This window comes from Triturus cristatus, chromosome 3_2, assembly GCF_964204655.1.
Source record: "Triturus cristatus chromosome 3_2, aTriCri1.1, whole genome shotgun sequence".
NCBI lineage: Eukaryota > Metazoa > Chordata > Amphibia > Caudata > Salamandridae > Triturus > Triturus cristatus.
In genome coordinates this window covers 786,426,836-786,448,950 of record NC_140584.1, presented here as the reverse complement: position 1 = coordinate 786,448,950, position 22,115 = coordinate 786,426,836, and the positions used below count along the sequence as shown (strand labels likewise).

At 48.9% G+C, this 22,115-nt stretch overlaps 3 pseudogenes; all 3 read left to right on the top strand.

The window, feature by feature from the left end:
• The first annotated feature begins 17,346 nt into the window (after positions 1 to 17,346).
• Positions 17,347 to 20,101, top strand: LOC146858139 (18S ribosomal RNA; annotated as a pseudogene).
• Positions 20,102 to 21,104: 1,003 nt separating this feature from the next.
• On the top strand, positions 21,105 to 21,210 carry LOC146858138 (5.8S ribosomal RNA; annotated as a pseudogene; the record flags this gene model as incomplete).
• A 398-nt stretch (positions 21,211 to 21,608) lies between these two features.
• LOC146858137 (28S ribosomal RNA) overlaps positions 21,609 to 22,115 on the top strand; it is a 3,539-nt pseudogene continuing 3,032 nt past the window's right edge.

Below are 22,115 nucleotides of genomic sequence, written 5' to 3'. Positions count from 1 at the left end.
GGTTTCAGAAGTGTGGGCCAGTACTGATGGACACAAGCCTTACAGTAACACAACAAGTATACGTAGTTGAGTTTCTTATTGAAGGGGCAAGGTTTGATTTTTCATGAAAGCAGCAGAAGTTAGTTTCTGCCCATGCCCATGGAAGTGAAGTCTTGACAAATTTATTGCAGAAGCTTTGGCTGCAGCAAGTATGTCTCAACCACTGTAACTCTCAACAATGTAAATAAGTGTTGCCAGCAGGGACTGTAGGGAGGAATACACACACATACACACACACACACTGCCTGCTGGGGATAGCCAGTAGATAGTTATAGACCAACTTTTCCAATAATGTTAGACCTGGCATTTTAGACAGGTTTATGCCCAAACCTTTTGCCACCTATTTTTCTGACCCTGTTTTTAGTGGTTATAGGATTCTTGGCACTTTACCACTGCTGATCAGTGCTAAAGTGCATATGCTCTCTGTATAAATTGTGGCAATGAATGCTTATCCATGATTGGCATATTTGATTTACTGGTAAGTCCCTAGGAAAGTACACAAAGTGTGCCAGTACCTGTAACTCAAATGCTACTAGTGGGCTTGCAGGACTGGTTGTGCCACCCACATGAGTATCCCTTTAAATGTGTTTCAGACCTACCACCGTGGTGTCTGCATGCGCAGTTGTAAACTGCCATGTTGTCCTGGCAAGTGCACCCACCTTCCCTTTTCTTACATGTAAGCCACCCCTAAGGTAGGCTCAAGATACCCCCATGGGCAGGGTACAGTGTATGTGAAAGGTAGGACATGTACTGGTGTGTGTGACATGTCCTGAAAGCGAAGTACTGTCTATTTCGTTTTTCACTGTTGAAGGGTTGTCTGTCCCATAGGTTTATCTTTGGGGCTGCGTTGTAACATTTTCACATGTGTAACTTTCAATAGGGACAAGATAGAGTAATTGAGTTAAGGCTCTCTGAACTCTGAATTATTAACAAACCTTTCGGTAAAGCTGGATTTTAAATTCTGTTTTTCAAAATGCGACTTTAATAAAGTGGCCATTTTCTTACTTTACCATTATGTGTGCCTCTGGCTATTTGTGTATTCAGCGTCTAGGGTTTGAGCAACAGGAGCTGGGATGTCACTTGGGGTTGAGGAGTGCCCTGCTTTGACTGGGTGACTCATCACAGGGCTGAATAGACCTGGTCTGCAGAGTGGTGGGAGGAGTTTTGCTTGCACCTGAATATGATGTGTCTTCTTTTTCACAATGCTGTCTCTGCCCCCTGTGGTCATGCTGCACCAGAGACTGGATTGGACTGGGTTCAGAGTAGGGTTGGGCAGAGTTTGCATAGCGCCACTATGTGGAATAATGAAAAAAATGTGTGGAACACAAGCCCATGTCCTGCGGCCAGCCGAGGGTCCGTGTGCCCAGGACAGGGGTCCCTCGTGCCCGGGCAGGCTCCCCGATCTCCCCGGCTTGGCTGGGTTGAGAAGCAGGGACTGGCCCCAGGGCCTGGGGTGTGGGAGCCCCCATCCTGTGGCCTGCCAAGGGTCCGTCTGCCCGGAACAAGGGTCCCTGATGCAGAGTCCCGAAGCCCCACCGCGAAGGCTCGGCTCGGGGTGGCGTCCTTTCGGTCCCGGCCATCTGGTTGCACTATTTCCCCCTCGGTCATCTGGTCGCATGCAATGCTTTCCAATGGGCAACCAGATGGCCGGGCTGCCCTGGAAGTCCTGATGGGGGCTCATTTGCCTCCCCGATCCCAGCCAGGGCTCCAGGAGGTCGGGCAAGTCCGTGCCTAGGGTCCCCTGAGTGTCGCGTTGAGCACAGGTTCACAGAAAGAGGGGTAGCTTTCCTCCTGATTACTAGGGGCAGGGTATGCCGGAACACCCCTCCCGGGCTGACGGTTCTTTGCCGGGGACCAGATGGTCTGTGCCCGGATAACACCTCCCCTCTGTCCGGGGGCTCCCTCCTCTGGCCCACAGCGTGGCAAAGTGACCGGGTCGGGCTCCATGGGAACTGGGCAGTCCTCCCCCAGGAGTCCCGGCCCAAGAGCTCCGGTGGTCCTCCCCGTGCCTAAGGCCCAGCTGGGGTCCCCGAGCCCCCCGGGAAGCTGAGCCCTGGAGCCCTGCAATGGCAGGGGGGAACCCTACCTAAAGGCTCGGCTCAGGGCGGGCATCCTTTCGGTCCCAGCCATCTGATCGCACCTTTTCCCCCTCGGCCATCAGGTCGCATGCAATGCTTTCCAATGGGGTGACCAGATGGCCGGGCTGCCCTGGAAGTCCCGATGGGAGCTCATTTGCCTCCCTGTTCCCAGCCAGGGCTCCAGGAGGTCGGGTGCCTCCATGCCCTGGGTCCCCTCCGTCACTCGGTGTGCATGGGTTACCAGAAAGAGGGATAGCTTTCCTCCGGATTACTAGTTGCAGGGTATGCCGGAACACCCCTCCTGGGCTGGCGGTTCTTTTCCGGGGACCAGATGGACTATGCCCGGACAACACTTCCCCTCCGTCCAGGGGCTCCCTCCTCCTGCCCACGGCTTAGCAAAGTGCCCGGGACGGGCTCCACAGGTCCTGGGCAGTACTCCCCCAGGAATCCAGGCCCGAGAGCTCCTGCGGGCTCCCCGTGCCTGAGGCCAAGCTGGGGTCTCCAAGCCCCTGAGAAGCGGAGCCCCCGAGCCCTCCAAGGGCAGGCGGGAGCCCTACTGCGAAGGCTAGGCTCGGGGTGGGCGTCCTTTTGGTCCCAGCCATCTGGTCGCACCTTTCCCTTCAGCCATCTGTTTGCACGCAATACTTTCCAATGGGGCGACCAGATGGCCGGGCTGCCCTGAAAGTCCCGATGAAAGCTCATTTGCCTCCCCGATCCCAGCCAGGGCTCCAGGAGGTCAGGCGCGCACGCGCCTAGGGTCCCCTGAGTCTCACGGTGCACACGGGTTACCAGCAAGGGGGGTAGCCTTCCTCCGGATTAGTAGAGTAAGGGTACCCTGGAACCCCTCTAGGCCTAGTGGTCCTCAGCCGGCAGCTGGACAGGTCAGGATGCCGCCCCAGCCCGGGGTCTGACCCCGGGCCTGCTACATGGCAGGCTGCCACGGATAGGGTCCTGTGGGCACAGGGAGCCTCTCCCTGCTTGCCTGGGACGGGGTCCCGCGTGCCTGGGGACGCTTCCCATTCACCTCCGGGAGCCCCGGCTGGGTCCATGGGCTCCGCTGGGCCCCAGGTTGGGTGCTCCAACCCCGGACCCCGTCCTCCAGCCTGCCGCCCCACCAAGTGCCCGGGAAGGGGTTCCTTCGTGCCCGGGGAGCCTCCTCCTGCTTGGCTGGGTTCAGGGGCTCTTAGGGGCCCCGGGGAGGGTGGCCTCCCCACCCCGAGCTCTGTCCTTGGTCCTGCCATGTGGCAGGGTGCCCGGGACGGTGACCAGCGGGCCCGGGGGGGCTTACCCTGCGCCTCTGGGCCGGGGAGCCCCGGCTGGGTCCAGGGGCCCCGCTGGGCCCGAATCGGGTGCTCCTGCCCTGGGCCCCATCTCCCCAGCCTACCGCTCTGCCAAAGGCCCGGGATGGGGTTCCCTTGTGCCCGGGGAGCCTCCCATTTCTTGGCTGGGTCCAGGAGCTCCGGCGGGACCCCTGAGGGCCCCGCGGAAGGTGGCCTCCACACCCCGGGCTCTGTCCTCCATCCTGCTGCATGGCAGGGTGCCTGGGATGGTGTCCGGCAAGCCCAGTGAAGCTTCCCATGCGCCTCTGGGCCTGGGAGCCCCGGCAGGGTCCAGGGGCCCCGCCGGGCCCCGGGTCAGGAGCTCCGGCCTAGGGCCCTGTCCCCTGGCCTGCCGCTCTTCCAAAGGCCCGGGACAGGGTTCTGTTGTGCCCAGGGAGAATCCCCTTGCTTGGCTGGGTTCAGGAGCTCCGGCCGTGGCCCCTGAGGGCTGTGTCCTCAGTCCTGCCGTATGGCAGGGTGCCCGGCATGGGGTCCCGCGGGCCTGGGGAGGCTTCCCCTTCACCTCCGGGTCCAGGAACCCCGGCCGGTTCCAGGGGCCCTGCCGGCCCCCGGGTCAGGTGCTCCGGCCCTGGGCCCCGTCCCCCGGCCTGCTGCTCCTCCAAAGGCCCAGGACGGGGGTCCGTAGGTCCCGTGCAGGCCTCCCCTGCTTGTTAAGGTGTCCGCGGGCCCTGGGTCGGAGGGCCTGTCGGGTCCCCTTCGCAGCCTCCATGGCTGGGGCCCAGCTGGGGCCCCAGGTCTCCGGTCCCCCTTGCCACGGTGCCCGCTCACTCTATCGTTGGGGCACAGAGCGACCAGATGGCTTCACTTTTGAGCCTGTCCTTCTGGTTGCACCTATCCCCTCGGCCATCTGGTTGCACGCAATGCTTTCCAATGGGGCGACAAGATAGTCTGGCTTCCCTGGAAGTCCTGATGAGGGCTCATTTGCCTCCCCGATCCCAGCGAGGGCTCCAGGAGGTCGGGCACATTCGCGCCTTGGGTCACCTTGTGCGCACGGATTGCAAGAAAGGGGGGTAATTTTCCTCCGGATAACTAGGGAGACGGTCAGTCAGACCTCCATGAGGTTTTGCGAGTTCAAAACAGGGGAAGGTAGAACCATGCCCTGCCCGCCGGGTCCCCCAGGGGCCTGAGTACGAACCTGCCTCTCAACCCCTTCCCGATGATCCTTTTTCTCCAAGCCTACTCAGTCATACCTCCATGAGGTCCGGCGATTCTGAGACAGGGGAAGGCAGCACCTGGGCCTGCCTGCCAGGTCCCCCATGGGCCCCGGTCTGTGCCTGCTTCTCAGCCCCTTCCTGATGGGCCTGTCCTCCGAGTCTGCTCGCCCCGGGGGTAGGCAGGGATGCGAAGCCGGCATCTCTCCGCGCAGGGCGGTCTGCTAGGGGATGTCCTGGCTGTACTCTGATCGATTGGGTGCTGTTGGTCCGTTTAGGGATCGACTGCTTAGCCAGCCTTGGCTGTTGTTTCAAGCAAGGAGCTTCCGCCAAGCACAAACTGTCCGACTCGAGGGCCTGCTGGCTTGCGGGAGGCCCTTCATCCTACCCAGCAGAGCGAAGGCTGAGTGGCCCTGGCAGCTCTTGCCCCCCAGTGGTCTGACTCGAGCGGAAGGGATCGGGTGGCACCAGGCCCTCGGATGCTGCTGTCGGCAGGTCCGTAGGCCCTCAGCGCCACGCTGTCACCACTCTCTGCCCAGCACATTTCCACAGCAGCTCGGAACGGCCGTTGTCTCTATCGAGTATATTAAACTTAATTACTTGTGTGTGCCAGCTAACTCAGAGGTCACTAGAAACTTCTCGTATATACAAGAAGGGATTAGTCTCTGACAATCGCATAAATATGACAACTTTGTTTCCTTTTAGAATCGGAACAGTCTCAGAATTGTGGAAGCAATAGATAACAGTTTCACTCAGTCAATCGTGCATGCTTCGTTTCTACAGAGTTGCACAGAAATAGAGAGACGGGCATTTCAATAAAAGGGGTTTATTGAACAGTCTTATTTCTCGTGCAAGAGATATGAATTGGTACAATCATAAGACAGACTGCGAAGTGCAACATATACAAGGTTAGCAGTAAGATAAAATAATACTGCAATAGCATGGTTTGTAGCTATGACATATATTAATCAATATACATACATAAATAACATAAGCTAAAATGAGATACTCATCTGATGCTTCTAAATTGTTCTACCCCAGTGTACCTAACCTAAGTGCAGTACGAGGTTTGAAGTAGGTGCTATTTCTAAAGTATAGCTAGCTATATTTTAGTTTAGCCAAGAGTTACCAAAAGTTTCTCGAAGTTCTAGTCAGCTCCATACCTTAGAATGAGAGAGGTTGGAATCTCTTTTCTGGACTTGATAGTCTTACCCCCCGCAAGGGAAGTCAGAGAGCACTGGAGCTGGATTCTCTGGGAGGAGGATGGCAGCGTCAGGTCAGTGCATCAGGCTGGAACTCGATCTCCTTCCAAATTTGCTGTGTAGTCTGGGTTGGATAGAATCCTCCGGGAACCACAATTTGCCAGGTCAAGTTCTCGTATATTTATACCTTGAAGGTGTCTAGGAATGCCAGTATTGACGTAAAAGTCGGGCAGAGGAACGTAATGAATGAACCCCTAAGGAATAGATGTTCATGCATACTTAATGAGTTCTTGGAGAAATCAATATTCAAGCTGAGGGATATTCCTAAAGGCTCAAGGGTCTAGTTTTCCAAGAATTCATTGTGACGTGGATGGACGGATGTAGGTGGCCATGCCTGTATTTGGTTTGTACGGACAATGTCTAAATAAGGGCCGGATTTCTATGTCCAAATAAGGGCAATGTGAATTGTACCTATATAAGGGCATAAATCGGGAAATCTATATACGGAATCTAAATCTGCACAGAACACCCACTCCAGTTACATATGAACGACGTTACTAAATCCTAAATGTTCTAAACATATCTTAAAACAGAGTATCGCATGGGTTTGCTAAAATAAGCTAAAAACATATCTAAAACACATGTCCTAAAAATAGTAAAAATACTTTACAAAACCATTGCTATGCATAAAGTGTTGTACATATTAAAGGCAATGTTCCATTCTAAGCATAGGATCACATTGGAAGGCTAAATGAATGAACCAAAATATATACAAGTGATGAAATGGCTCGTAAATACAGAAGAAAAAAGGGCCGAAACCATTTCATATCAGGTTACACAAGTCAAAATGTTATTCATGACAAGGTGGCATACTGTCCCTGGAAGTGTTATCAAAGAATTCTGTTCTCTATGAATAGTTCTACTATAAGCAGATTACTGTGCCAAAAAATGAAAAAACTATTTTAGGATGGGATGAAAAAAATATATAATCATAGAAAAAGTTCCCAAGTCAGTATTACGTTTGAAAAAGAATGAAGGCCAAATTCAGAGTCTCTCTGGAACACTGTGTGCTTGAATCAAAAGTCAGTGTGTGGGGATGGAAAAGATTTTCTAATCCTGTAGACAACAAGTCGTCTACCGTTGGGGGTGAGAGTTGGAATACCTCATGTAGAAGATCAACAGCACATATATGCGAACTATCGCCTTCAGCATAGGAAGCATCTGCAATGTCCGGATTGGATGTTACCTGTGCGCCTGGTGTTTCCTCTCGTACCTCAGCAGTAGCATTTGCATCTGTGAGATCTCAATGAATGCCGCCATTAGGATTGGTAGCCGCTGGGGACAACACATAGCATGGGCCGATATCGGGTCCAGCAGAGTATCGATATCCGTAGGCATGACTGATGGGAGTGTCAGACTAATGCCCAGTACGCATTCTTCACCGCTTAGCAGACAGCGTAGAACAGGTAAGATGCAATCTTGCCAAATTGGTCTGAATGACAGAAACCAAGTGGTGTTTAATTCTCGTAGACGAGGTAAACCCAGAATTTGGACAATGCGCTCACGACACTTCATCTCCAATAGAGTTCTTTCCATGGTGAACTGGTCGTCGCTGGTGATTTGGCTTGCCATATCATAGCAGTAGGAGCAAAAATAGTATCCCTGGAACGAGTGCTAAAAGGAGCGGCAGTCCGCCAAACACAGAGAGCACGAAGTTTGGAAAAATTCCGAGGACAGCTTGAAAGGGTGCTAACAGTCCTGTAAACACGTTCTTAAATACATGTACAATACCGCTCGTATCAGACATGTTTAAGATACGACATAATATTTCTGAGATATGCACAGGGCAGTTTGTATACAAAAGGGTATGTATCTCTACCGAAGTCCTTGCGACTTGGAGATCATAGATTTCTTTGGCAGAGGTCAAAGGCACAGTTTTTTGTAAAAGAATGGCTTTCATTCTGCTTAGAGTATCAACTCGTATAGAAGAGATATTCAGTGAAGGCCATAAAGGCGACTCCCTGACTAGGTCTATTTGTGGAAACAAGACTTGCATACAGCAAGTGATCCTGGATGTAACCGTTACTAGATATGGGATACCTGGCAGCATGCCACAGCAGCTGTGATCATTCAACATAATGTAACTCCCGTTTGAAAGTTGACCAAACATTGGATTAATCACTGCTGCTGGTGAACCGTGCAGGTGGCAGGATAAGTTTATATTGGAACCGTCACAGGCCCTGTGTATGTTAATACCCTGAAAAAGGAGAGAACCGCTTAGTGCGTGTTCACAGTTTTCACCGCTAAGAAACACCTCACATCCCCCACTCCAACATCTGTGTGTGTAAGGTAAATCCCAGGATGGCTTAATGTATTCTTTACCCAACCTTTCATATTTGCCTGCTGGTATATTGTTTAGGCAATAATGAAAATGGAAAGTCGTAACAGGCAGAGTAATCTAACCATGTATGATTCACTCAGTAGCTGGTTTTTCTGCCACTGTGAATGGTAATTTCTCCAGTTTTTCAATGCTCAGCACCGTATAGTCTGCTCCCCTTTGTGCCAGTTTGATTTGTCTACCAGTGAGATTGAATTCTGCAAACAGTGATGTAGTATTGATAGTATCGATTAAACGCCAAGGCACATAGCCAGAACGCAGGTTTTGAAGCATCCAGCCTAATAGCATGATAGAACGTAACTGTGACTGACCATGTTGCAACATGATTAAGTCTTGTTCCATGATGTCTATGACAGAGGATACAATGCTGTCCAAAGAATATATCCTGGACGACAGAGCCGTTCACCCATTGTCTCCTACAGAGAGAGATTTCTCTAAATTAATACGATCAATTTCTCGTAATCGTTCTGCTGTCTCTGCTTGGGTGACCTTCCATGCTTCATTATAAGCAGCGTAGATACCGGCATATATGAAATGTTTTTGATGCAGTTTTCTTGGTCCTAGCAAGAATCCCCTAAGGTCTGCGTCTTCTTGAAATAAAGTTAAGTGTTGTTTTACATCCTCTAGTGTAGCTTTCTGTAGCCAATCAAGGCAAAGTTTCCCTACACTGTAAGTTGTTACTACCCCCGGATGCTGTCTTTGGACATAACGTGGGTCTGGCCTATGAAAGGTAAAACCTTGTGCTTTGTTCAGGAATCTATCTTGACAGTTGTTTGTGTCTCTGGGCCAGAGCAACCATTTTTTCCATTCAGGATCTGATCTGTTATTATTCAAAATAGTATGTACGTTGACCTCCCCCTTGTAGGTGCAGGTATAGACGGAGTGTTCATGTCTTTTATCTTGGCTATTCCAAGGCATGATGTTTGTTGGACAGTGTCGTTCAAAAACATAATTTGCTCAGGGATGATACAGGCTCCAACCAAAGCTTCTATTCCCTGTACTTGCCAATCTTTAGTACCCCAGACAGTTTTCGTCTCAATGTAGTCTTTCCAAAAGTCGTAACCCTGTCTAGACAGTTGGGCAATAAAGGCTGTAGAATGAATCTGTTTGGTATTCGTTCACATATTTGTCATTCCTGTCTTGTTGACATTCTTAAAGTAAAATGTCTCCGCATTCGAGATATTAAACCCTGAAAAATATTGAAATTTAATTGCAAATGTTTTTGAGCTCCCCTTTTGTGGCATAGGACAATGTTCCCATTGGTTATACATAAATACATTTCTAGGCATTGCAGATTTATGAAAGAGATGATGACCATAGTGGTTATAACAATACATTTGTTCATAGTCTGATGAACCTTGTAAATATTCATCATATTATTAACAGTCTCGAAGTCCCAATCATCAGAAAAGGTACTGGAGGTAAGTCACTTAATGAAATTTTAAATAAATGTGGAATCTTCAAAAGCTCCGACGGGCCAAAAATTTCATATTTGGTTTTGTCCCAAACTATACCATCCGGTATAGGAATCGCTGTGATGTTCACTGCTGACAAGTCTCTTGCTTCACGATGGGATGATTTGTGTGACTAGAGAAGTAAGTTCACTCTTTTACTTGCTGTGTCCATTTGAATATATCTTCCATTAATCTGCATACCCAGAGTTATTACCAGAGCTAACCAAAGTAGAAAGAAGAATATTCCCAAAACAATCCATACTTCAATCCATGGTGAAACGAGATATGTTTTTTCCAGTAGATGAAAAAAATCTGTTGCTTGTTCTGTGAAAGTGCTTTGTACTGGCGTCGTTTCAGGCTCGCTGGGATCCTCAGAAAACGTTTCAAAGTTCATGAAATAGCCAGAAGCAGTTCTGTCAATGGTTGGAATTGCATCCGTATTTGATGAAATTGCTGGAACCAGTTGATCACTTGTTACTTTGTTATAAACGGGTGTATCTGGACAAACTGCTATTTGGGTCTCAAGAGGTACAAGGTCCATTGCATTGTTCCTTAGTCCTCTATTTCTTACTGTCGATTCTTCAAAGGTGATGAGACTCTCAGTTTGAACCTCTTGGATTGTAGCTAGAGGAGTACATCTGCTACATTGGCGGAGTCCACTTGGCCTGCTATTCAGTATCGGCCACATAGTGTGGTTTGATCAGGTCGATGGACACACATCTTTTCTCCTTTTTACCAGCAAGGGGGGGCAAAAGTACTATTCTTGATCTGTGGATTGCTAGGACAGGTACTGGTTGTCTGTATGTAGGCCCAAATTCCTTCTTATCCGCGATCTTTTCTCTGACTAGATCCCCAAGCTTTGGGATCCAGACAGGCCTTGCTGGGATGGCCAGATTATTCTCAGTGGTGGTTGGCTTCAGGACCACGTTGCTTTGTTGCTTTCTTAGTTCATTTAAGTCCTGTAAAACAGCCAAACGATCTTTGATATCAAATTGTTTGTTTTCCACCACTGTGCCTTTCATATCTAAGTCCGGAACCAACATTCTAGTCCCAAACAGGACCTCATATGGAGTGACACCCCGTAGAGAACTTCTTGGCAAGTTGTTTAGTGCGTGCTGGACCCCATATAAATGTTTGACCCCCCCATCACCCGAACCTAATACCCTAGCTGTTATAGACTGCTTTATGTCCCGGTTTTTTCTTTCCACAACAGAATTTCCCTCAGGATGGAATGGAGAATAATACCGCAATGCTACGCCCAGACTGGTCATGGCTTCTTTGTAAGCATTAGAGCTAAATGCAGGACCCTGGTCAGAATGTAGTGTGCCTATTGCGTATGTGCAGATAAAGACTCGCAAATCTTTTATAACAGTTCGAGCGTCAGCCAAGCGCTGAGGCCACATCCATAGGAACCTTGAGCACGAATCCACTGCGACCATGATATATTTATAGTTACCATCCCTTTGTAAGGGACCGCAGTGGTCCAGGTAAACACATGCTAATGGTTTATCTGAAATTAACAGGGGCGTCTGTGCAGGACGTTTCACAGTAGAGACTTTCATCTTCTGGTATATTTCGCAGTCCAAGACATAATTCTTGGTCTGTTTCCTAATGCCTGGCCACCAGTATCTCTGTTTTAATAACAATACTGTGGAAGAAACACCTGCATGGGCAGAGGCGATCCCTTCATGTGCTGCTAGGATTAGTCCTAATCTATGTTCCATGTTTGGTATTACCCTCTCCCCCACTCCAGGGATTCGAGCAAACGGAACATTGTTTGCATCAATTATAAATGAATATTTGAGTGGAAAGTTTTTAGGCAATGCCGCACCGCTGCATTTGCTTGATGCATTGACAGCCAGCATTATTTCGCTGCCTATTTTCGTTTTTGAATGAGTGATTGCAGCTACGGAAGCCGTTTGCACAGCCCCTTTCGAGGCTTCATCATCCAGTGAACGCCATCACGTTGGTGACTCAGCGTGTGTATCACGTGAGTGTTTTGTAGTCCATTTTGCAACTGAACTACTTGGGCCCGATTCACAGAACTAACTTAAGACAAAATCCTAAATTTACTACAATTTTCGTATTCATAGAAGGCACTTACTCACTTCGGTATTCACAGTTTAGGAGTCCGAAAGTTAGGACTCCTAACTTTACTACTACTAAACTGAGAAAAATCCTAATTTTAAGGCTTTCGGTATTCACAGAAGGCATTTAGGAGTCCTAAAGTTAGGAGTCCTACCTTTACCACTACTAAACTGTGAACAATCCTAATCTTAAGACTTTCGGTATTCACAGAAGGCATTTAGGAGTTCTAAAGTTAGGACTCCTAACTTTTGTGAATACCGAAATGAGTAAGCACCTTCTGTGAATACCAAAATGAGTAAGTGCCTTCTGTGAATATCAAAATTGTAGTAAGTTTAGGATTTTGTCTTAAGTTAGTTCTGTGAATCGGGCCCTGTGTTCCCAAAGCAATTTGTGCTTGATTGTGCCACCTTTTGCATCTTTAAAACCATTTTGAATCCAATTCTGTAAATATTAATTGCAAGATTGAACACAGTAAAAAGAATCGCACACTATCAGTGTTGGGAATTTGCGATCTGTATTTTCAAGTGCCATCTTAAATGCTTGTAGTTCATCTCGCTGAGCTGTACAATCTCCTAGAGATTGTGTTTTTGTGACCATTGGTCTGAATTTGCCATCTCGCATGCGACCTTTAACGATAGCACACGCTGCACTGTAAGCTTGTTTACTCCCTGTAGCGGGCTGTGCAGATCCGTCAGTATAAATTATAAATTCATGCTGGTCAAGAGGGAGAATTTCAGTAGACAGAGGACATTCGTCTTCATATTGCAGGAATGCTTGTGTTTTTAAATATGGATCAAAAACGTATTCAACATCAGTTGCAGGAAGAGAATTAACCCATTGTATCAATCTCGGATGTAAGGCTTTTGCATTTGGAATGCTAGCCTTTGTAACTGCCTCTAGGGCTGGTACAGGAGTCGCAACCATAATGCGTTTCCCCTGTGCTAAGGCTCTTTCTTTTGCTACAGCGGTTTGAACTGCTGTCAGAATTTTTTCTGTAGAACTGAATTTCATTTCTGCTTGTGTATACAAGTGGGATTTGTATGCAATTGGTACTTTTTCACCTTCGTTAAAAGTTAAGTAGGTGAATCCGCATTGACCCGGAATTATTAGGATCTCTAAGTTGCGTATGTTTACGCATGTTTGCAAGTGTTTTGTTGCTAACATGTCTGCCTGGAGTGAACGCAAAATTTCTGTGTGTTTTTGTGTCGAATGTGTGATTTTAGAATCAGGTTTGATTAATTCGTAGAGAGGTTTAACCCTTTCTTCGTAATTTAAGATGTAAGTTCTTCCAAAATTCAGGAAACTTAGAATCGACTGTAAAATCTTCATTGTTTTTGGAGGTTGGAGCGCACACTTCACTTGATAGTTCATATCCTAGGAAAAGGACGTTGAGGTGGGCAATTCTTGACTTTTTAAAGTTGAATTTGTAACCCTCTGAGGCAAAGCCCAATATTATTGTGCTCACTAGGGGTGGGCAGAATGTGCGAAGTCGCGCTACGCAAAGCTCCGCAAAACGGTAAAAAATCTCCATGAACACGCAGAAATTCCGCAAACACATGGAATTGCTTGTTTGCGATCGCTGTGTGCGTGCTTGGGGGAAATATCTCGTGAACACGCATTTTGAGAACACGAACAAACAAAAAATTCCGCAAAGCCGCGGAATGCAGAATTTTGGGCAATTCCGCGTTCTACGCGGAACGCGAAATTACCCACATTCTGCAAATTCCGCGAGCGGAACGGAATTTACCGCCCAGGCCTAGTGCTCACCCTGTTCAAGTGCTTATCCAGGTCATCGTCTGTCAGATATATATCATCGACATATGACAATGCCTCATCATCATAAGTTTGTAGTAACTCTGTTACCCTTGCTGAGAATAACCCCGGGCTGTTCTTGAATTCCTGGGGCAGTTGCCGACGCTGGGTCCCCATTATTGAGAAAGCGGTCAAATATCTGCTTTCTGGTGAAATATTTTGACAAAAGAAACCATTTGAAATGTCTAATGTGGTTTTATATTTTTTACGCACAATATTATTCATTAATGCTGTACTGTGTGCATTTTGCACTGCAAATGTTTTGCAACAAGAATTTAAGTGTCTATAATCCAAAACTAGATGATATGTATTGTCTGGTTTGGAGACAGGAAACAAAGGATTGTTCATTTATGAGGTGCATGTTTCAATCACCCCCTGATATTCAAGTTGATCTAAAATCTCCCTGACCTGTTTTTTAGCTTCTTGCTTAACTTGGTACTGCCTTTGTGCAGTCGGTTGATTTTTTAACTGGATTTTATGGTGTGGTGAGTCCTCATCCCATCCTACATGATTTTTATACAGTGCTGGGGCTTGGGCTACTGCCCATTTCCTGGCTAATGTAGATTTTAAATGAACTGGAACATGGTTGGAGAAGGCAGGTATAATGATGGCCTTGCCATGTGGGCACTCCCTGACAAATTCTGGTGGCCAGTCCTGTTCTGCTAGAAGTATATCATAACCCCTTGAAAGATGCTCCCAAAAGAGTCCTTTCCCTTTTCTTGGTATGTCTCCCTCCAACCGGAGTGTTATTTCATATAACCTATGTGGAGAACTAACCCTGGTGTCTACAGTCTCAACTTGTATGTCTTCATTCAAGTCCACTGTCTCCAGAAGTCCCTTCAGGTTCTGGCGAGCTATTGTAACTTCTGCTGCACTGTCCAGCATGGTCTGGGCCCATTCTCCGTTCCTGAGTTGGGTTCTCAGTATTCTCGGCATGTCTGATCTTCAGACCTGCGACCTTTTTCTTGGTGAATTGAGGTTTTGCTTTATTTTTCTGAACGTGCTGATCGTCTTTGGACTTCACGCATTCTTCCTTTTTTTCTGACCGTCCTCTTCTTTCAGATGTCTGTGACGATATCTGAAATGTACGAGAGGAACGTGTATCATTATCTTGATATATGTCAGGTTTTCTCAACTTATCCCTATTCCTGAGGTCGTACCTCCTTTCAGAGGGCTCCTTCTGTGGAGGAGACCTTCCTGGAGAATGAGAACGCTTCTCTTTGGAATGCTGTTTACTATTTTCCCACTTCTTTTAGGTAGGAGTGTTTTTAGGAAAGACCTTATCAGGACTTTCAGACAGTTGTGGTTTGACTGGTTTCCCTCCCCATTGGTAAACAAATTGTTAAATTTCTGTGTTTTTCAAAAGGGGTAGTATTAGGAAATAGTGCTTCGATTTGAGTAATTTTTTGGGCTAACCAGAACAGGATTTGTTCGCGTTTTGCGGGCAATTTACCCATGACTGAGTGTAAAGTCTGTGGAGTCATTTTTAACGTATTCCCCTGATGAGACGCTGGATTTTGAATTGTTAATGGTTGTTGGACTGTGAAAGTCCGCATGACATATTGAACCAATTGTCTATATATCTTGATTAATTCCTTGAGTTGAGCAAGTAAATCTACATCTGACATAGTTTCAATGTCAGGATGAGGTGTATAGCTGGCTAAAATCGGCCATGTTGCTTTTGGTCTACCTAGTGGACCGAGCCTGGTAATGTGATTGTAATGTTTTAGGGCACCTTTAAACCGGAACTCCTGCTCCTGTTATGTGAGTGAAATTTCAATATACTCGAAAGGAATATATTCCTCAGGTGGTTCATCTTCTTTGTAGAAGTGAAACATATGTTACTGGATTTGATTCTGGGAATATTATCCATGAATAGAATACCTCTGTCTGGTGAGATTCATGTGCCTCTATCACAAAAACTGCTCTACCACCTCTTGGTGTCAGACCATGTTTTATAAGTTTCAGAGTGATGGCTCCCCTTAAATTTGGTGGGATGTGTATAACACCCAACTCGTCACCATTAAGACCTGTAAGGTCAGCCTCAGCTTGACCGTTGTCGACGACAACATCTCCGGTGTCTGACATTGTTTAATGAAAAATTGCAGAGCAAGTTTCAAGGAAACAAAGATAAGGTGCACAATATTTTGGAACACTGTATCCTTCAACGTTGAACAAAACCAAACAGCTAATACATAGGACTTTCGTCCTACTCAGCTATGGCGGATATTATCCCTACCCACTCCAGACGTCTAATGTAGTTTTATGAGTATAGGGTCGCTGAGAAAAGCACGACTGAGTTACTTCAGTATCTAGCGTTAAATTAGTGCCTTACCAAACCGTTGGGTGCCATGTAGTGTAGTTCCTATATCCCTGATAGGCTCAGCGTATTGGAATAACATACACTATAGATTTGACATAGGACTAAGGTCAGTATGTCTCTATCGAGTATATTAAACTTAATTACTTGTTTCTGCCAGCTAACTCAGAGGTCACTAGAAACTTCTCGAATATACAAGAAGGGATTAGTCTCTGACAACCGCATAAACATGACAACTTTGTTTCCTCTTAGAATCGGAACAGTCTCAGAATCTTGGAAACAATAGATAACAGTTTCACTCAGTCAATTGTGCATGCTTCGTTTCTACAGAGTTGCACAGAAATAGAGAGACGGGCGTTTCAATTAAAGGGGTTTATTGAACAGTCTTATTTCTTGTGCAAGAGATATGAATTGCTACAATCGTAAGACAGACTGCGAAGTACAACATGTACGAGGTTAGCAGTAAGATAAAATAATACTGCAACAGCATGGTTTGTAGCTATGACATATATTAATCAAAATACATACATAAATAACATAAGCTAAAATGTGATACTCATCTGATGCTTATAAATTGTTCTACCCCAGTGTACCTAACCTAAGTGCAGTACGAGGTTTGAAGTAGGTGCTCTTTCTAAAGTATAGCTAGCTATATTTTAATTTAGCCAAGAGTTGCCAAAAGTTTCTCTAAGTTCTAGTCAGCTCCATACCTTAGAATGAGAGAGGCTGGAATCTCTTTTCTGGACTCGATAGTCTAACCCCCCGCAAGGGAAGTCAGAGAGCACTGGAGCTGGATTCTCTGGGAGGAGGATGGCAGCGTCAGGTCAGTGCATCAGGCTGGAACTCGATCTCCTTCCAAATTTGCCGTGGCGAACCACGTAGTCTGGGTTGGATCGAATCCTCCGGGAACCGCAATTTGCCAGGGCAAGTGCTGGTATATTTATACCTTGAAGGTGTCTAGGAATGCCAGTGTTGACGTAAAAGTCGGGCAGAGGAACGTCATGAATGTACCCCTAAGAAATAGATGTTCATGATTACTTAATGAGTTCTTGGAGAAATCAATATTCAAGCTGAGGGAAATTCCTAAAGGCTGAAGGGTCTGGTTTTCCAAGAATTCGTTGTGACGTGGATGGACGGATGTAGGTGGCCATGCCTGTATTTGGTTTGTACGGACAATGTCTAAATAAGGGCCGGATTTCCATGTCCAAATAAGGGCAATGTGAATTGTACCTATATAAGGGCATAAATCGGGAAACCTATATACGGAATCTAAATCTGCACACAACAATGGCTGGGCCTTCCGGTGCCCATGCGACCACACCTCTCCACCCCTCCAGCGAGCCTTCCCGGCCAGGCAAGTGGGCTCTTCCCCTAGCAGGTTCCCAAGAGGGAGGGGTGTGTGAAGGTTGCCGATCGGGGAGAGGGGCATGCGGCTCCCGAACCCACCCCATCAGCAGGTGCGGCTACCTGGTTGATCCTGCCAGCAGCATATGCTTGTCTCAAAGATTAAGCCATGCACGTGTAAGTACACATGGCCAGTACAGTAAAACTGCGAATGGCTCATTAAATCAGTTAGGGGTCCATTAATCCATCTTTTACTTGGATAACTGTGGTAATTCTACGGTACTTTCGATGGTACTTTCTGTGCCTACCATGGTGACCACGGGTAACAGGGAATCAGGGTTCGATTCCGGAGAGGGAGCCTGAGAAACGGCTACCACATCCAAGGAAGACAGCAGGCGTAAAAATTACCCACTCCCGACTCGGGGAGGTAGTGACGAAAAATAGCAATACAGGACTCTTTTGAGGGCCTGTAATTGGAATGAGTACACTTTAAATCCTTTAAAGAGGATCCAATGGAGGGCAAGTCTGGTGCCAGCAGCCGCGGTAATTCCACCTCCAATAGCGTATTTTAAAGTTGCTGCAGTTAAAAAGCTCGTAGTTGGATCTTGGGATCGAGCTGGCGGTCCACAGCTAGGCGAGCTACCGCCTGTCCCAGCCCCTGCCTCTCGGCGCCCCCTTTGTGCTCTTGACGGAGTGTCTTGTGGGTCCGAAGCGTTTACTTTGAAATAATTAGAGTGTTCAAAGCAGGCTGGTCGCCTGAATACTTCAGCTTGGAATAATAGAATAGGACTCCGGTTCTATTTTGTTGGTTTTCGGAACTGGGGCCATGATTAAGAGGGACGGCCGGGGACATTCGTATTGTGCCGCTAGAGGTGAAATTCTTGGACTGGCGCAAGACGAACCAAAGCGAAAGCATTTGCCAAGAATGTTTTCATTAATCAAGAACGAAAGTCAGAGGTTCAAAGACAATCAGATATCGTCGTAGTTCCGACCATAAACAATGCCGACTAGCGATCTGGCGGCATTATTCCCCTGACCCGCCGAGTAGCTTCCAGGAAACCAAAGTCTTTGGGTTCCGAGAGGAGTATGGTTGCAAAGCTGAAACTTGGAGATCCTCAGAGGAGCTGAGGATCTCCAAAGGGGTGCCACAGAGCTCTTGTTTGAGCCCTACGCTTTTTAACATCTATGTGGCCCCCTTGGCTAACATCATGAGATCCCATGGGTTCATCCCGGTGTCTTACGCGGATGATACCCAACTCCTCTTTCCATTTAAAACACTCACTACAGAGATTAGGAACTCTTTTGCCCAGGGAATGAAAGCAGTGGCACACTGGATGGCGTCCAACTATTTGCAATGTAACATTGCTAAAACGGAGGTGATGCTATTTGGTGAGGCTAAACTCCTGTGGACCCCGGACTGGTGGCCTCAAGATCTTGGGCCAGTCCCTGAGCCTAAACTGGTAGTGAAAGATTTGGGTGTTAGGTTGGACCAGGAGCTTTCCTTAAAACAACATGTTAATCAAGTGGTGGGCTCATGTTTTCATATCATTGGGTTGCTTCGGAAGGTGTTTCCGTTACTCCCAGATGCCACAAGAAAGACCTTGGTGCAAGCGTTAGTGTTAAGCAGACTAGATTATTGTAACGGCCTGCTACTATCTGCTAACGAAGGAGTCATCTCAAGATTGCAGGTGGTGCAGAATACTGCTGCCCGCCTTGTACTAAACGCACCACCTCGAACACCCTCAAAACCTTTGCTGATTAAACTTCACTGGTTACCAGTGAAACAGAGGGTGAAGTTTAAAATATGTTGTATCATACATAAATGCCTGACGGGGTCAGGCCCGGCTTACCTGGCCAACAAGTTCATTCCATATGTTCCCACACGCTCCCTCAGATCTGGTGAACGGGCTTTGTTATGTGTCCCCAGAGCTAGGAAAGTAAGACAGGGGTTCAGAGCTTTATCTGTGGCAGGTCCCACGTTGTGGAACAGCCTCCCCATAGCTATTAGAGCGTATAGAGAACATCTTCCTTTTAGGAAACAATTAAAAACCTTCCTCTTCCAAGACTAACATATTTTCTCAAAGTTATAATGTACACGGCCAGTATTTGTCTTGACATTGATGATGCTAAAGGGCGCGGAGATACTCCTTAGGGAGTCGATTCTAGCGCGGTACAAACTTGCAAATACATAAATAAATAAATAAAGGAATTGACAGAAGGGCACCACCAGGAGCGGAGCCTGTGGCTTAATTTGACTCAACATGGGAATCCTCACCTCCGGGCCGGACACGGAAGGGATTGACAGATTGATAGCTCTTTCTCGATTCTGTGGGTGGTAGTGCATGGCCGTTCTTAGTTGGTGTAGCGATTTGTCCGGTTAATTTCGATAACGAACGAGACTCCTTCATGCTAACTAGTTACCCAACCCCCAGCGGTCGGCGTCCAACTTCTTAGAGGGACAAGTGGCATTCAGCTACACAAGATCAAGCAATAACAGGTCTGTGATGCCCTTAGATGTCTGGGGCTGCATGCACGCTACACTGAACGGATCAGCGTGTCTCTACCCTTCGCCGACAGGCGCAGGTAACCCGCTGAACCCCGTTCGTGATAGGGATTGGGGATTGCAATTATTTCCCATGAACGAGGAATTCCCAGTAAGTGCGGGTCATAAGCTTCTTTTGATTAAGTCCCTGCCCTTTGTACACACTTCCCGTCTCTACTACCGATTGGATGGTTTAGTGAGATCCTCGGATTGGCCCCACCGGGGTCGGCAACGGCCCTGGCGGAGCGCCGAGAAGACGATCAAACTTGACTATCTGGAGGAAGTAAAAGTCGTAACAAGGTTTCCGTAGGTGAACCTGCGGAAGGATCATTAACGGCGGAGCGGCCTGAGCGGCCAACGGCACCAGCCCGAAGCATTCGGCTGCCTCCTGCAAGCACGCACCGTAGGAACAGGGCCAGGCCCTGCCCTGGCGCACTCCGGCTGGCAGAGCGGTCCGTGGCTGCATGGGGCGCTTGGGTGAGGACCAGGCCTTCGGCGGGCTTCTTCCACCGGGGAGGACCTGACCGATATGTGAGGGGATGGGGTGGACCCCGTCCCCTGTCCCTCTCTGGGAGGGGCACAGCGGTAGGTCCTCCAAAGATGGAACCCAAGCTCACCCGGCACGACCCCTGCGGTGGGGGCAAATCGAATGGCAGTGTATCCCCAGGTTGGTACCACCCCCCCTCGAAAGGCCTTGTCACCAGCAGGGCCCTCCTGCACCCAAGTCCCAGCCCAACCGGGATCTGGGCAAACGAGGAGTGGCCCTTCTCGTGCGGCAGGGCAGCCTGGAACAGAAGGGGCCGAGGGTCAGTGAGGGGACCCTGGCTCCGCTCGGTGGGAGGCGTGCGGGATAGGGAGCCGCCTGGCTCGTCCCTTCCGGCTTCTCCGACCCAGGCAAGGGTGGGGTGGGCTGAAAACTGCCAGCCCGCCGGCACGGCTCGGGGCCACCCGACAACAGATGGCTGACGTGAAGGTGAGGCGACCTTCCCTCGTTGCCTGGTAACCGGTTTGACTCGTTCCCGTGCGACTGGTTTGAGGGTTTTAAAGACTCACGCTGTCCCTCACAGTACACCGGGAGGGACCGACGGCTGCGGGACTGCCTGCTTCTGTCACACCGGGAGCCCCCTTCCTCGCCCACGGGTGGGTGAGAGGGACTCCAAGGCTGAGCTCCTGGTAATGTTTTTTTCTCCCAACGGTGCAGTCTGATTCCCAGAGGGGAAGCCTTGAATGGGGCGCCCGGGCCGTCTCGCCGTGCAGGTGGTAGATGGACGGCGTCGCCTTCCTCCCGCCTCTCCAGTGCCCACAGGTCAGTGACTGTTTTCGAAAAGTTGCCTCTGACTCTTGGCGGTGGATCACTCGGCTCGCGAGTCAATGAAGAATGCAGCTTCGAACGCACCTTGCGGTCCCGTGTTCCTCCCAGGGCTATGCCTGTCTGAGGGTCGCTCGATCGTCAATCGCCCCGGGGCTTCCCCGGGGCACGGCTCGGACAGTCGCAGGGTTAGCTCCACTTCCCTTCGTCCCCCCACAAGGTCAGCCCCCCCGATCGCCGCTGGCGTGCCTAGCCCCGAGAGGGGTCTGGCGACCGGTATGCCCCAGGCCCATCCCGAGGTGCCTGGCTGTGTGCCGCGCGTGGCTATCTGTGGTATCCCACCGGCTGCCTGCATGCACGCGCCTTGGGTGCCCACCTCCGCGGCCGGCTTCCTGGGGAGGAAGAACCCCCTCCAGATCCGATCCGGGGAAAGAGGGCGCGCACGCTGCTGGACGCCAGGCCCCTGCTCTGGCAGGGGCCTAGCCTCCTCCAGCGGCTCCCCCTGACGCTTCGGCGTTTTCTTTCCGACTACGACCTCAGATCAGACGTGGCGACCCACTGAATTTAAGCATATTACTAAGCAGAGGAAAATAAACTAACCAGGATTTCCCCAGTAACGGCGAGTGAAGTGGGAAGAGCCCAGTGCCGAATCTCCACCCGGTGGCGGGCTCGGGAAATGTGGTGTACAGAAGACCAACTCCCCGCCATCGCTCAGGGGGCCCAAGTCCTTCTGATCGAGGCTCACCCCGAGGACGGTGTTAGGCCGGTAGCGGACCCTGGCGCGGGTCTTCTCGAAGTCGAGTTGCTTGGGAATGCAGCCCAAAGCGGGTGGTAAACTCCATCTAAGGCTAAATACGGGCATGAGACCGATAGCCAACAAGTACTGTAAGGGAAAGTTGAAAAGAACTTTTAAGAGAGAGTTCAAGAGGGCATGAAACCGTCGAGAGGTAAACGGGTGAGGTCCGTGCAGTCCGCCTGGAGGATTCAACACGACGGGAAAGTCAGTGGCCTGGGAGTTCCGGATCCTCTTCGGGGCGC